This window comes from Danio rerio, chromosome 25 (assembly GCF_049306965.1).
Source record: "Danio rerio strain Tuebingen ecotype United States chromosome 25, GRCz12tu, whole genome shotgun sequence".
In the NCBI taxonomy this organism is placed as follows: domain Eukaryota; kingdom Metazoa; phylum Chordata; class Actinopteri; order Cypriniformes; family Danionidae; genus Danio; species Danio rerio.
In genome coordinates this window covers 15,945,466-15,960,716 of record NC_133200.1, presented here as the reverse complement: position 1 = coordinate 15,960,716, position 15,251 = coordinate 15,945,466, and the positions used below count along the sequence as shown (strand labels likewise).

The window sequence follows — 15,251 nt, the reverse complement described above, 5'->3', positions numbered from 1 at the left end:
CATTTTAAAACATTGTTAGCATAACTGGAGCTGTCGACATGTCTTAACACATAGTTAGCATTTTATGTTTTAATAGTATTTCTTTTGATTTCTTTTTATTTATTTATTTATTTACATGTTTGATGTTTTAACATATTGTTAAGATTTCTTTCTTGTTTAGTCAACTGCTAGCATAATTGGAACTGTAGCTGCCAACATGTTTCAACACATTTTTAGCATAACTGTCACTGTCAACATGTTTAAGACATTGCTAGCATCTTATTTGCTAGCATATTTATTTATTTATTTATTTATTTATTTATTTATTTATTGTTGTTGCTGACATGGTTAAGTAAACTGTTAAAGTTTCTTTCTTGTTTTGGTAATTGCTAGCTTAATTGGAATGGCAGCTTTCAACATGTTTTAACATACTGCTAGCATTCTATGTGTTGCCACCAATTTTACTTTTTAGTTGAGTGTTTTTCAGTAAATTGTTGGTGTTTCTCTCTTGTTTTAAGCAAGTGCTAGCATAATTGGAACTGTATCTGTCGTCACATTTGATCACACTGCTAACATTAAGTGTTGTTAGCATTTTTATGCATATTTTTAGTTGCTAACATGATTTAGCATATTGTTAAAATTTCTACCTTGCTTTGACAGTTGCATATTTACAACTGTAGATGTCAACATGTTTAAGACATTGCTAGCATCTTACGTGTTGCTATAATTTTTTATATATTTTTAGTTCTTGACCTGATTTAGGAAACTGTTTCTTTCTTGATTTGGTAATTGCTAGCTTAATTGGAACTGCAGTTCTCGACACGTTTTAACACACTGCTAGCATTCTACGTGTTGCTAACAATTTTTCAAACTTTTTAGTTGCTGACATGTTTCAGCAAATTGTTAGTGTTCTTTGTTTTATCCAGCAAAATAACACATTTTAACACATCTGCTAACATTGTTAGTGTTTATAGCATATGTTTTAGCATGTTGTTAACATTATTGGAAAAAAAAACATTATTGGATAATTGGAACTGTAGCTGTAATAATAGTTTACAACATTGCTAGCATAACTGTAGCTTTCAACAGGTTTTTTAGACATTGCTAGCATCTTATGTTTCGCTAGAGTATACCTTTATGTAGCATTTTAAATATGTTTTTTAGTTGTTGAATAGGTTTAGGAAATTCTTCACATTTCTTTCTTGTTTTGGTAATTGCTAGGTTAATTTGAACTGCAGCTCTGACCTTGTTTTGCATAATTGGAACTGTAGCTGTCAATATGTTTTATCCAACACAGGCTCATTCTGAAAAAGTAGTCCCGCAGATTTTTCTGGAGACCGCAAATTATGTAGCCATAGGTATGTATGGCTGCATTTCGTTTTTTAAGCTAACGCTACAGGGCAGTATGATGTCGTTCCTTTTGGTGCTTATCTGCTGACTGCTTCCCTCCGTGTGAAGGGCTTTACCGCCGCAACCAGTTTGTCCAGTTAGCTCGTCGTGTACATCGGCGGACATGAGACGCAGAGAGGAGTTAACTGGTGGGTCAGTTGATTGGCCGGTGGCCCAGTCAATCATTTAATCGGTTGACAGTGGCCTCTGGTAGGTTTATGCGAGAACAGCGCGGGGGCGAACGACACTCTTGAGAGACATTTAAGATGCGAAAAAGCGTACACAGCAGCCGCTAGTGGATTCGCGAAAACAAAAACTGCAAAATATGTACCTCCCGGGACGTATTTCGCGGTCTCAAGAAACCTCCACGGTACTTTCGACTTGTTTTAGCACATACAAATCAGCGGTGTTTAAGGACGCACTCAACAGTGCTGAAATGTTAACAGGAATTACAAGTCATCGTGACAAGTCTAATATAGTGAAAGAATCAATTCATTAACTTGAGTTTGATAAATGGCATCTAAAACGTGTTTGGGAAAGAAAACGTTAGCTAACTAGTACCATTTCCAAACTAGCTGAAAATGAGGTCTGATATACCTTTTTATTTTCATTATCCATTCAAAACAGTCCTTCGAGTCACCTGAAAAGAGATCAAATGAAAAATCTGGGTCATTGTCTCTTCGCTGATAAATATAAACAGCCGAGTATGCAACGTTCCTGTATGACTCCAGGTGATACTTCTGGGTTTCCTCCAAACACAGCCTCCCTTTCACTTTTTAAATAGTGGCCATGTGAAACCAGTTCATTGCTACAAAAAGTGAAACTGTAGCTATCAACAGGTTTTAACACATTGCTAGCATTTTGTGTTGCTAGCATTTTATAATTATATTAGCAATTGTTAAAGAAAATATCGAAAAAAATGTAAAAACTATATTTAGTCTATATGCAAGTCTAATTAAATTTATTTCCAAAATGCTACAAATGGTAAATATCAGCTATTAAATATTCAATATGAAATACTTAATGCTTTAATATTTAATCTTCTATCTACTGTAAATACACTGTGTTCCGAATGCATGGGAAAGCTATTGACCTTGAGCATTGACAATCCCTCAGTGCTGATTTTATTATGTTGAAGAGAGGAGGAATTTTCAGTGAAAGGATTTTAATATTTTGTACCCATCAATGTGTTTAATCATATTACCTCTCCATTCACAAATCCTCCAGTTGATTACAGTAGTGAAAGCTGGATGGTTTTAACAGATAGTGGGAAGAGTGTCAATGCTGTAACAGGCAGACAGATGAGTGACAGCAGCTGGCAAAAAGAGCGGAGGAAACAACAGCCCAGACACACATTCAGCATGAGTGACGCGCATATGCACAAACTTCTTTTCAAGAATGAAGGAGCACATATATAGTTTCATTTTGGTAGTGTGGACTGTAGCAAATAAATAAATAAATAAAATAGGAAGGTCGAAGAGGGGTGGGGGTTGGGGGTGGGGTGGTGGTTGGTGGGTTGGGGGCTTTTAAATAACTGCAAAACTTTTAATAAAAATGTAAATAATATTAATACAAATTAAAGCTCAGAGTATTTGATTTGTAAAAAAAAGTCCAGAATAAATATAATATAATATAATATAATATAATATAATATAATATAATATAATATAATATAATATAATATAATATAATATATGTGTCTTATGTCCACTACTGCTAACACATGAAAACATTTGCTCAACATATCAACTCAAACACAAATACATGCACTCGGCAGATGGAAAGGCGGCCTGGTTTACACACCTCACCCTTGACTCCTCTTTTTGGAGCGTCTCAGGACACCCTGGTCAGTGAGACAGACAGAGAGCGGCGTCTTTCTGGACCAGGACACTGTAACTCTGAGCCAGAGCCTGTCATGAAGATGGCAGCATGGCACTGTTTTTCTATTGTAACCAAACCCCCCACCTGCCATTGCGGGACGGGGCAACAACCCAACACTCCTCTCAAATAAACCTTGTCACCCTAAACACACACACACAGTCAAAACAAAAAGAGAAAAAAAAAGCATATAATGACAACAACAAACGACTATGCTAATAACAACAATGAATGACCTGTGATGCTACAAAAATTCAGGCCTAAATCTCACTAGAATGTAATTCTACTTCATTATTGGTTCCTCAGCAGCGAATATATCCCCAAATGTAACTTTGGTTGTGAAATAAACATATCCCTCAAACAAAAACAGTGTGAGGATTGCGTGTTAGCGGGAGATCCAGAGCTAGGGAGTTCCATGTTAGCAATTTTACGCAGTTTAGCAGTTTAGTGTTTATATCACTGTTGTGAGGGAATAATTTGTGACCCAAATACCACAATTTCCTCAAACAGAGATTAGCAAAACGGCCCTTACCAAAAGAATGGCATCAAAGGAATTCCAAAGCTCTGGCCAGAGTCGCTAATGACAGAAGTATTAGGTGCTAATTCTTGTCACTCTTTCCTAGGATATTTTCCACACAACAAATGAAGCAAGAAAGGATGATTAAGAAAAGAAATATATGACTAATTATCTTAGAATAAAAATAAGGAAAATGATCAGAAATTAAGAATTTTTGACTTATTTGTAAGTAGTACATAAGCATCTAGCCGTTTTAACATTTAGCATAATTTAATAGTTGACAGTTGCATGACTTGAAATTTGCCTATAAAGTCAGCATTAAATAAAAATGTACTCTTCTTATTTTTACACTACCTGATAAGAGTCTTGTCGTCGATTCCAGTTGTAAGAGCAACAAACAATAACTTGACTGAAAAGTGGCAGAAGGTAGATTTTTCCGATGAATCATCTGTTGAACTGCATCCCAATCATCACAAATACTGCAGAAAGCCTATTGGCACCTGCATGGACCCAATATTCTTACAGGAAATCAGTCAAGTTTGGTGAAGGATAAATCATGGTTTGGGGTTACATTCAGAATGGGGGCGTGTGAGAGATCTGCGATGAGAGTGGATGGCAACATCAACAGCCTGAGGTATCAAAACATTTGTGCTGCCCATTGTACCAAATTCTTCAGCAGGATAGCGCTCCTTCTCATACTTCAGCCTCCACATCAAAGTTCCAGAAAGCAAAGAAAGTCAAGGTGCCCCAGGATTGGCCAACCTAGTCACCAGACATGAACATCATTGAGCATGTCTGGGGTAAGATGAAGGAGGAGGCATTGAAGATGAATCCAAAGTATCTTTATGAACTCTGGGAGTCCTGCAAGAATGCTTTCTTTGCCATTACAGATGACTTTATTAATAAGTTATTTGAGTCATTGCAGAGATGTATGGATGCAGTCCTCCAAGCTCATGGGAGTCATATACAATATTAAGTCTTTTTCCACTGCACCATGACTTTATATTCTATACTGTACATTATTTCTGTTGAGTGACAAAAGACTTTTGTCTAAGCAAAGTCAGACCTTGCTGTCTTAATTAAAAATCAAGGCATGATCATATTTCATCTAGGTAAAATAAGCTTAATCAAGAGGCCTTTGCTCTTCATATAAACCATTTCTGATACAAAATGATCAACTAGAAGTGAAGTTATTATTTGTTGTTTCTAAAACTTGGATAGGTAACAAAACATAGCCACATAGGTATTATATGTTGTAGTGGTTGCTTTAAATGTATCTGTGTTCTTCATTATTTATTTGAACACTGCATTTGAATCTATTTCTAATACATTTGCCTCCATAATCTTTTATTTAATACCATAACCATCCCTCCCCCTCGAAATGACTTTTCTTCACTTCTGGTCATCTGGAATGCCTTCAGGGCGGGGATATCAGTGCAGGTCTTGCTTTAGTCCATTTGTCAATCTTCCTCCATTTTGTTAGCAACGCCCATCTTCTAATGATCCATTCAGTTCTCAAAGGACTAAATCCTGCACTGCTCTACATTTTTTTTCTCGTTTCAGGATTGTTTCGTTGGATGTACATCACTATATAGATATATATAAAGGACAATCTTGACTTCTGTTTCATGCTGACTTAATATTGTGCAGTGTCTTTAAAACCAAGAAAAGTCTAGATTTAAGTTTAAAGAGCATGTTGTACCTTTAGAAATTGAACAATTGTTTATTTGTAGTAAAATTGTGGTAAAAGAGATTTTAAGCATAACACTAACACTTAATAACAAATAACATGATTAAACCATGGTAAAGGCTGACATATAAACTTCTGTGCCTGCCTTGTGCATAGTTGTGCATTTTTACTTCTGCATGCTGTTTGTGTTGCTCTGCAATAACACTCCCAAAATGCTAGCTTGCAGTTTTTATGCTCCTCAGTGTCAAGTTTCTTCGCGGGTGTTTTGTTTTTTCTGAACGCACCAACTAGCTCAAACTTGCTCACTCACAGGCAGGAATCGGTTGACGTGCTACAACTTTGATCATAAGGTAAACACAAAACAAAATTTTCCATCTGGAGCTCCTTCATAGGACTCAACACTTGTAAACAATCACTCCATCATGCTCGCGGCGCTCTGCGCCACCCACGCTTCTCAGCAATACCGAGCTGACCAAGCACAGAGCTTGCGCTATGCGTCATTGCGGCATGTAGTTAGATTTTTTGAGAGGTGCGGTCAATGTCGGCATTAATCAAGGCAATCAAGACTATGCGACCACGCGAAGGCTGCGCCGGAGCATACGTGTGCGCATGACACAGAAGTTTAAATCAACCCTAAGGGTAGCAAAACCATGCTTAATTTGTGGTTCCCATAGTAAAAAAAAAACAATTATATATATATATATATATATATATATATATATATATATATATATATATATATATATATATATATATACAATTTATATAAGCATATAACATAAAACATATAAGCATCCTAAGCTCCTAAAAATGTCAGTTCTGGTATTTCTGCAACAATAATCATACGTTCATTCTTGCACATTTACATCTGTATTTAGATCTAAATGTATTTAAATTAAGTTTGCAATCTCTACTTTTAAATGAACTAACTTTACACGTAATCTGTATGAAACAAACGCTAAGTACAGCCTATCCTGTTAAACGCACATCACTTGACAGCAATTACTCAAACCCCCACAAAATAGTATATAAAGAGTCACTGTCGTTCCTGGAAGAGATTCACAATTAAGACCAAGTTGTGAATTACTCCTGAAGACCAGCGTGATCTGACAAAGCATTATTCAGAGGATGATAACGTGTAACATGGTCATAAATGAGGTTGGTGCCATGATCTCATTCCTTTTAAGTGCGCATGCACATTAGCCTGAGCAACCTGAAAAAAATGTTTAGAAACTAAACTTATGAGATGGTTATTGCTTAATTTTATCGGTGATTCAAATATGTAATGTAATCGTAAGCTTGGCAAAAAGTTTTGGAGCATTGCATGTTTCCCCATTCAGACAGAGCATACTGCCTGAGAGGCGTTTCAAAGATGGCCACCAAGTGAAATGACTTGCCTTTGAAACAAGTCAGTAGTTTCTAAATTTCTAGTGTTTTTGTTCTGGCTTTCATGGTCCTGCTTCCCATTTGTTGTCATAGTTACTGATTTTCCTCGTCGATTGTTTTCACCAGTTTCTCATTTAGTTACTTTTGTTTTCTTTTACTTTTGCATTATTTGTGGTTTGTGTTCATCTTGTTGACTCCAGAACACTCTCTTGCGTGTTTAATTGGGTTTAATAAAGACTTTAGAGTTTAAAATGCTCCTTTCACCTTTATCTTTGTGCACGCTGGCCACCTCAACTGTACGTGTGCTGTGACAACTTGATTTATACACTTAAATTTGTTCAATACATTTACTTTCTCACACCATTTAAACCAAACATAGGAAACTGCTAAGACACATCTAGGCATCTGCGCACGCTCTTGGATTTCCTTTGAAGGGGACGATTAAGCTTGTTTTTCAGCAATCCAAGCTCTGTGCCTGGCCCACCAACCTCAGTCTGGCAGTAATCGCGAAACGAAATTCAACCCTACTGTTAAAAGCACAAAAATCTCTCAGCCTGCCCATAAGCCTTGAGTCATCTAGAATTACGGCGCATTGTTTTCCTGGACTTTTGAATGACTCTGCACTCCTGACACAGGAACAAGACCTGAGCAGATGTTTTGGTAGGGTGGGACAGTCTTCAAGTATACATTAAATATCCTGACTAGTAAATTAAGGTGTTCGGGTGCTATGGATGCTAAAGGTGACAGGATAATTAAATCAAATAATACTATAATAAAAGAAGCAATTGATGTGGTATTGTCCAAATCTGACATTCTCATATGCAAAAAAAAAAAAAAAAAAAATTAAACACACACACAACCACACGGATCAGGGAGCCGAACAAACAACTCTATAAATATTTACCTGCCAATCAGACCTTGTAAAGGGCACACCGCTGTCTTCTTATTGCTCACATTTGAAAAACAGATTCCCTTCAGATTCTCTACGGATTGCCTGCATGAAAAGGTCATTTGTAATATATCAGCAACATATTCACCTGGAAGTAAAAGGACCTTTGGAATATGCTGAACGGAGCACAGTTATGGCCACATATGTAGAGGAAGTTAGATAAAAGAACACAGTATTGCCTGTCGGGACAGGTTATTTAAGCTGAGAATTGCTTAATCTATGTGTGTGTAATGTACCGTGTATTAGCATTTGAAAATTGCTGTGTAAAATATTCAAATATATGGGTTTAATGCATTTGTAAGTGGTACTGATGAGATGATGATGAGAATATGTTTGAGTAAACAGCAGTAAAAAAAGTTAACATAATATGTTATTTTTCAAAATAATTTTATTTATATTATTAGAGTAGTATAATATATACTATATAATATTATTACATAGTATTTTTACAAATCTTTGTAATATTATTATATATATGCCGGGAAGGAAAGTAAAGAGCGGTGGGAGGAGGGATGATTGGGGGCCCTTAATAGTAACTCTAGGGGCCCTTAAACAGTGTGGGTGCTTGAAATTGTCATAACTTCCCCCTAGTGGCACCCATGTCCACCAGTGATGATAAACAGCCATTTCGCACTGCTACGAGTGTGATGTTGCGTTTATACAACAGTTTGATGACAAAATTGTGTGTATAAAAAAGAAAATGAAACACGGAGAGTCTCAAAAACCCTTTTGTATGAGGATCTACTTTCTTCCACCATTCATTCACATCTGCAGCTGACAGTCTGAACAGCAGAAACCGTTTCTACTTAACAAACGTCACTTTAGTATTTGAAAGATTCTCTAGCATAATGTCTAAAATGATGACAAAACGGGTAATTTTGCTCACATTTTAAGATTATAAAGCTGAACAACTTGAAATGCCATAAGTCTACAGATTTCTCTGTTGCAATCAGGAGATCACAGCAATTAACCCCAAAAAAGCAAACACTATCAATTTACTATGGTATTAATTCAGCACTACAAAATATAATTGAGAGAGATCGACTTAGAATGACACCTGTTCTGTAATGATTTGTTCAGCTGTAGTTTGAAACTTACGCTAAGAAAATGCTGTTTTTCTCCTCTTAGGACTTATTATGCCGACTCTGTCGCCATCTTGTGGCAGAACGTCAATCGTCTTTGCTCTGCTCAGTATGGCAGGCTGGCCAGCAATGCGCTGAATTCCCGAAATTATGAATATCCAAGGGTGCTTTCACACCTGTGGATTGATTCTCTTGTTCCAAAACAGGGATTCAAATTGTTACAGTGTTGCTCTTGGTGCAATTCGCTTTCACACAGCAAAGTTTCTAAACGGACCAAAAGAGCTAAAACAAGTCACATACAAGTAAACTTTCCTCACATTGGTCAGAGTTTCACGGTTTATTCATGCTTCCTTATTTTAACTTATGATGATGGGCAATAAGACATTATAAGCGAAAAGATGTCTTTTACTTTTGAAAGGTGTCACCCACAGACATTGTCACCAAATTAAATCAGAAGTAAGATTTAATGCTAGATAGCAGTTGGCTTATGCATTATAGGCTTTACATTATAGAGAGAAATAACAGATAAAGCAAGACTGTTTTTGCGCATATCCGAGCGCGATTGCTGGATTCCCACATACCAAATAAACAGCGCTAACTGGAGAAATGCGTCAAGTCCAGAAAAAAAGCGTAGGTGTAAAAGCAAGTGTAAGTGTAAAGTAGGCACTATCTTTATAAATAAATTACATAGTTGCAATCTCAACAACTACATTCTCACCTAAAAAGCCTTAAAAGTACATTATGTTGTCCAACAGCAGCAATTTTTTTCAAACTGTAGTCCTCCGCTTGCCACTCCTGTGGGTGGAGTACACAAGAGTGAGAATATCTGAAGAAATTTGATTTGAGAACCAGACAGAACTGTTGTAAATAAATAAATAAATAAATAAATAAATAAATATATATATATATATATATATATATATATATATATATATATATATATATATATATATATATATATATATATATATATATATATATATATATATATATAAAATATTAATATATTAATATATTAATTAATTTATATCACATTTAAAAAATTATAAAAGGCTGATATTAAATTCTCTTCATTTCTACATTATTTTCAACAAAACGAACACTAACTTTTGCATACAAAAGCAAATGTTAGTCATTGAAGCTAAAAATACATGTAAGCATTAGGATGGATTACAGTTACAAACATTACATTTTACAATTATAATATGCTTAAAACACTTGTTTCCTAACAATGAGATGAAATATGAATTTAAACTCAGTGCCTAAATGTCAAAATAGAAGAGATGATTGCATTATTAGTAGCAAAATTATCAAACTGAACACTAATGCAAACAATATCTTTAAGATATTTCTCTTTGACTAAGATTTGTTTTCTAACATAACGCAATTAAACAATAAAATCATTATTACTAATTACAGCATCAGACATTTAGCAAAATACAAAGCTGGTTAAAATAAGCTGGTCAGAACAGTAAGAGCAGCACCTCTGAGGATTTTTTTGTGCATTTCTATGTGTTTTTATATATTATGTGTTTTGCGCTTGGAGCTGAATCAAGGGCAGGATGGGCTAAAACACAGACAGTTTGTGTGTGTGTGTGTGTGTGTGTGTGTGTGTGTGTGTGTGTGTGTGTGTGTGTGTGTGTGTGTGTGTGTGTGTGTTAAATATTTGAAAAGTGTGAGGCTTGGCCCTGAGGGTGAGAGCAAGACACACTGCATGAGCAAAATACATGTAAGTGCTGCCTTCAGATTAAATACCCAGGCACTGCAAATGTTACAATGGGATGAACTATGACAACATATCTGAAGGCTGTTTACATGCTTAAGCCTGTGCACACACACACATTTACACAAACATCCCATAATGCAGTGTACAAAAAACAACCATGGTAAAAAAATGATGTAGTTTAAAATAAATTTTAGAACATTTAATAAAATCAACATTTCTGGTCTAAAATTATGTAGAATTGTGATATAAATACTTATAAAGACTACTAAAACATATAAAACAAATAAATAAAGCACATACAATATAAAATGTGCAGCAAGTCATAAAATCCTATGAATACTATGAAAGTCACTTAAACATAATAATAATAATAATAATAATAATAATAATAATAATAATAATAATAATAATAATAATAATAATATAATAATAATAATAATAACAACAAATACAACAACAACAATAATGATAATACTCCAAAACAACCAAACTGTTTGCTTGATCTAATATATTAATATATTACTTAAAGTTTTATTTGATTAAATATGTTATTTTATCCATATAAATAAAACAGAACTAAAAATTATTCTTAATTATCTTCATGCATTTTGTGTATTTTTTTAAAATAATCTTTTAAATAACGATTGAAAAAAATCATTAATAATGGCTAATGAATGTTTTATAACTTTTGACTTATAGGTGGCGCTGTCACAAAATTTTTATGGTCAGCGGTCAGTGTGAGGCGACAATGACAGAAAATGACCTAAGATTTAATGTCATTATCTTTGACTATCACAGAGATGGTCTCAGATGTAGTTTGGCATCATGCCATCACATTTGTCGGTGCAGTAAACCGTTACACCTATCAACACGAATTCAATAACTTTTTGTCAGCATACTCTGAAGATGAATCAAATTTGGTGCAAATCAGCCAAACAATGTAGGAGGAGTTTGAAAAAGTAGGTTTTTGACTTAAGGCTAGATGATAGACAAGAAGTTGAGTTAATTAAGGCATAATTGGTATCAATATTCTCAGGACAACCCAAGAAGTGTATCACGACAAGTTTAATAACAATAGGCAAAACTATTTAAAAGTTATTAGCTTTTTTAGAAATGTTGTTATAACGTTTGACCAAAAGGTGGCGCTGTGACGAAACATTTTTTATAGTTGTGTAAATTGCTTCCTAGTCCTCATTTATAAGTCGCTTTGGATAAAACCGTCTGCTAAATGACTAAATGTAAATGTAAATGTAAATGTAACACCTTCAGGATACAGTCCTAAAGCCACATATCGACTTTCATGACAATTCGCAGATGCGTCTGTAAAATATAGCAATTTTTAAAATATTTTGGCCGACGACCTAAATGGCAGACCTGGAAAAATTAGACATCATTCGACTCGGCATGATCCGCCGTATGTGAAGAGACAAATTTAATGAATTTTGAATTTAGAAGTTTTAGAAGTTTTTTGTATCTCTGGACCACTAGAGAGCAGTGTGCCAAAAAAAGCTGTAGCTAATTTTAGACCATGGTTGTAATAACACACACCAAGTTTGGTGTGAATACGTCAATTCCTTACAGATATAACAACTTAATTCAATTTTCGCAAGCTCTACGTTAAATTTGTTAATTGAAAACGGTTAGTATAATCAACTTGAATTCAATATCTTTTGGTCAGCATGGTCTTTACATGTGAAATTTTGCTGAAAATCAGTCAAACGACCTAGGACAAGTTTGTTCAAATAGGTTTTATTGAACTATTCAAAATAGTGAAAAGATTGTCATAGGGTGCGTTTGAATCAGCTTGAGCCAATTTTGATTGTAGCCCATTCGGTTCAAAAGATATACTATAAAATAGCACTACTAAAAAATAGATTCATAATTATCTGCATGCATTTTATGTAATTATTTTAATGAATCTTGAATTAATTGTCATTTACCACTGGCATGCATTTTGTGTAAATATTTTTTAATGAATGTAGAATTAATTGTCATTACTTGAGAAAAGGGCAAATATAATTAAAAAATATATATATTTTTAAATATGCTAACCACATATATGCATATTTTATATTTAAAAATTTCCTTCTTCATATCACTTCTTAAGCAGAAGACATAACATAACATATATATAAATGAAAACAATTTTTTATTTTTTTGCTAAATGAGTAGCAAATACATGTCAAAAAAATCTAAAAATATATCTCTGGCATTTCACATCACAGCTGAAATGATGAAAAAAGAGCATCTAACCAGGAGTCGAGAAGAACCTGTATGCGACAGAATGTATGCATATTAATGAGCAGGCATTTATGAAAATGAATATTCATAGGACAAATCTAATCTAATTCTCTTCAGTCACACTTTGCGCGCATGTTGACGTAAAATGCTTATAAATGCTAATCTCTGTTAAAAACGTGTGATCTAGTATGTAGTAACTGCAACAAATACAAGCTTTTTAATGACAGCGTAGTCAGTGTCGACACAAAGCGACGCACCTCATTTCACCGGCGACAGAATCAGCGTGTAGATCCAGCCTAAAGATGTAGGCTTGGGGTTAATTAGCCGTAAAATACAATGCTAATCTAGTCTTTATGAGGTCACTGTCGTGGTCCGATGACCTAAAGTTAGACAGGATCATGACAAGATGGGATTTGTTCCACAAGGCAAAGCTGGGCCTGTTTGTTTTAGTCATGTAAACTGCCGCTCAAAAGTTCGGGATGAGTAAGAGTTTTACAATGTATTAAAAGAAGTCTAATCTGATGGCCAAGGCTTGGTTTATTTGGTTAAAAATACAGTAAAATAGTAAAATATTATTACAATTTAAAATAACTTTTTTGATATTGTATGTACTTTAAGCTTTAATTTATTCACTTGATTCAAATATGATTTATCGTTTGCATCATTACTCCAGTCTTTAAGATCTTTTAAAAAAACGTCAAATTTTATTTATAATATTTATAATCAGGTGACGCAGTGGTGCAGTAGTGCTGTCGCCTCACAGCAAGAAGGTTGCTGGTTCGAGCCTCAGCTGGGTCAGTTGGCGTTTCTGTGTGGAGTTTGCTCGTGTGGGTTTCCTCTGGGTGCTTCGGTTTCCCCCACAGTCCAAAGACATGTGGTACAGGTGAATTGGGTAGGCTAAATTGTCCGTAGTGTATGAGTGTGAGTGAGTGTGTGTAATTGTTTCCCAGAGATGGGTTGCAACTGGAAGGGTATCCGCTGCGTAAAAACGTGCTAGATAAGTTGACGGTTCATTACGCTGTGGCGACCCCAGATTAATAAAGCCGAAAAGAAAATGAATGAATATTTATAATCAATTATTAGTCATATTCCATCATTTATGATGATTTTTATAATTTTAAAGACATTTTTTCCCTACTTTATGATTTACATTTTACATGTTTTACTTTTTAGAATTTTTTGATGGACAGAATTTTCAATAAAAAAGCCTTTATTTTAAATAAAATATTTATGTTTTTACATTATAAATGGCTTTACTTTCACTCTTAACAATTTAATTTGACATTTAAAACTAAACATATTTAATAATGGTACTGTATCAAAATTTTCACAAAAATATGAAGTAGCTCAACAGTTTTCAACACTGAAAATAATAATAATAAATATTCATTGAGCTGCAGATCTTCATATTAGAATTATTTTACAATTGTACACTGTAAAACCCAAAAAGTTGAGGCAACTCAAACCTTTTAAGGAAATTGCTACAAACCATTTGAATTCAAAAACTAATCTATATGAGTACTGTGAACTTACTCCACTTAAGTTTAAGTAATGAGGTATTTTAATAAACTCATTACCTTCAACACTGAGTTCAAAACTCTTTTCAAGTGAGTAGAATTAACTTTCAATAAATTTTGATTTAACTACACACATTTTATTTGATAAAGCTGACTGTTGGGTTTTACAGTGTATTAATAATTCAATATATACAATAATATTTAAACTCACTGTATTTACTGTGTAAACTTACTGTATTTTTGATCAAATAAAAGCAGCCTTTGTGTGCAAAAAAAATTAACAACAATTGTTACTTTAATTTTAATCAGTTAATAAGGTTTTAGCTATGGTAAATGTAACTTTTTTTATTCACACTGACTTATGTAAGTTGAGATGACTGGAAGAAAATCATTTGATTAATCATTTGTATAAACCCAAACAATACAAACATTAAAAAAAAAAAAAAAAACCATCTGAAAAATTAGTTACATGTTTTAACAATGAAATGACACAAGGAGAAAGTGCTGAACTACTAAAATGTATATTTCATTTGTATTTTTCTATTGGACTTAAGTCAGGTGATTGGCTGGGCCATTCTACAGTTTGATTTTCTCTCTGAAAGCATTTGGGAGTTTTTTTGGCTATATTTTGAATCATTGTGTTGCTGAAATGTCCACTCTGGTTTCACCTTCATCCTCTTGGTAATGTAGATGTTGGACTGAATTTGTTAAATAACACTAAGGAAGGGAATAACTTTTGAGAGATTTCTGCTGCTGTTTGGCCTTTCACTGTCTTTCTACACCTCACTTTCTTCGTGTGTTCAATACTTTTTTTCCTGTGTCATTTATTATTTTTTTTTACACATAACGTAATTTGTAAATGAACTGGATTTGTTCTTTGCATATATGGATTTATTT

The 15,251-nt window shown here is 34.1% G+C and overlaps 1 protein-coding gene across 35 annotated transcripts in view; it reads right to left on the bottom strand.

Annotated features, from left to right (window-relative positions):
- The window catches only part of dnajc24 (DnaJ (Hsp40) homolog, subfamily C, member 24), a 276,223-nt gene that overhangs the window by 127,489 nt on the left and 133,483 nt on the right, over positions 1-15,251 (bottom strand). For 3 of the 35 annotated variants that reach the window (XM_073941887.1, XM_073941896.1, XM_073941868.1), the window contains one exon: positions 1,966-2,008. The exons of 25 other annotated variants lie outside the window; for them this stretch is intronic. The gene's annotated coding sequence lies outside the window, so the exon portion shown is untranslated. Of the gene's footprint in view, positions 1-1,965; positions 2,009-2,572; positions 2,653-3,171; positions 3,391-7,743; positions 7,834-9,588; positions 9,666-12,725; positions 12,867-15,251 lie in introns of those variants that run through there. 7 more of the 35 variants (XM_073941897.1, XM_073941867.1, XM_073941871.1 and 4 more) reach the window with 5 other exon arrangements.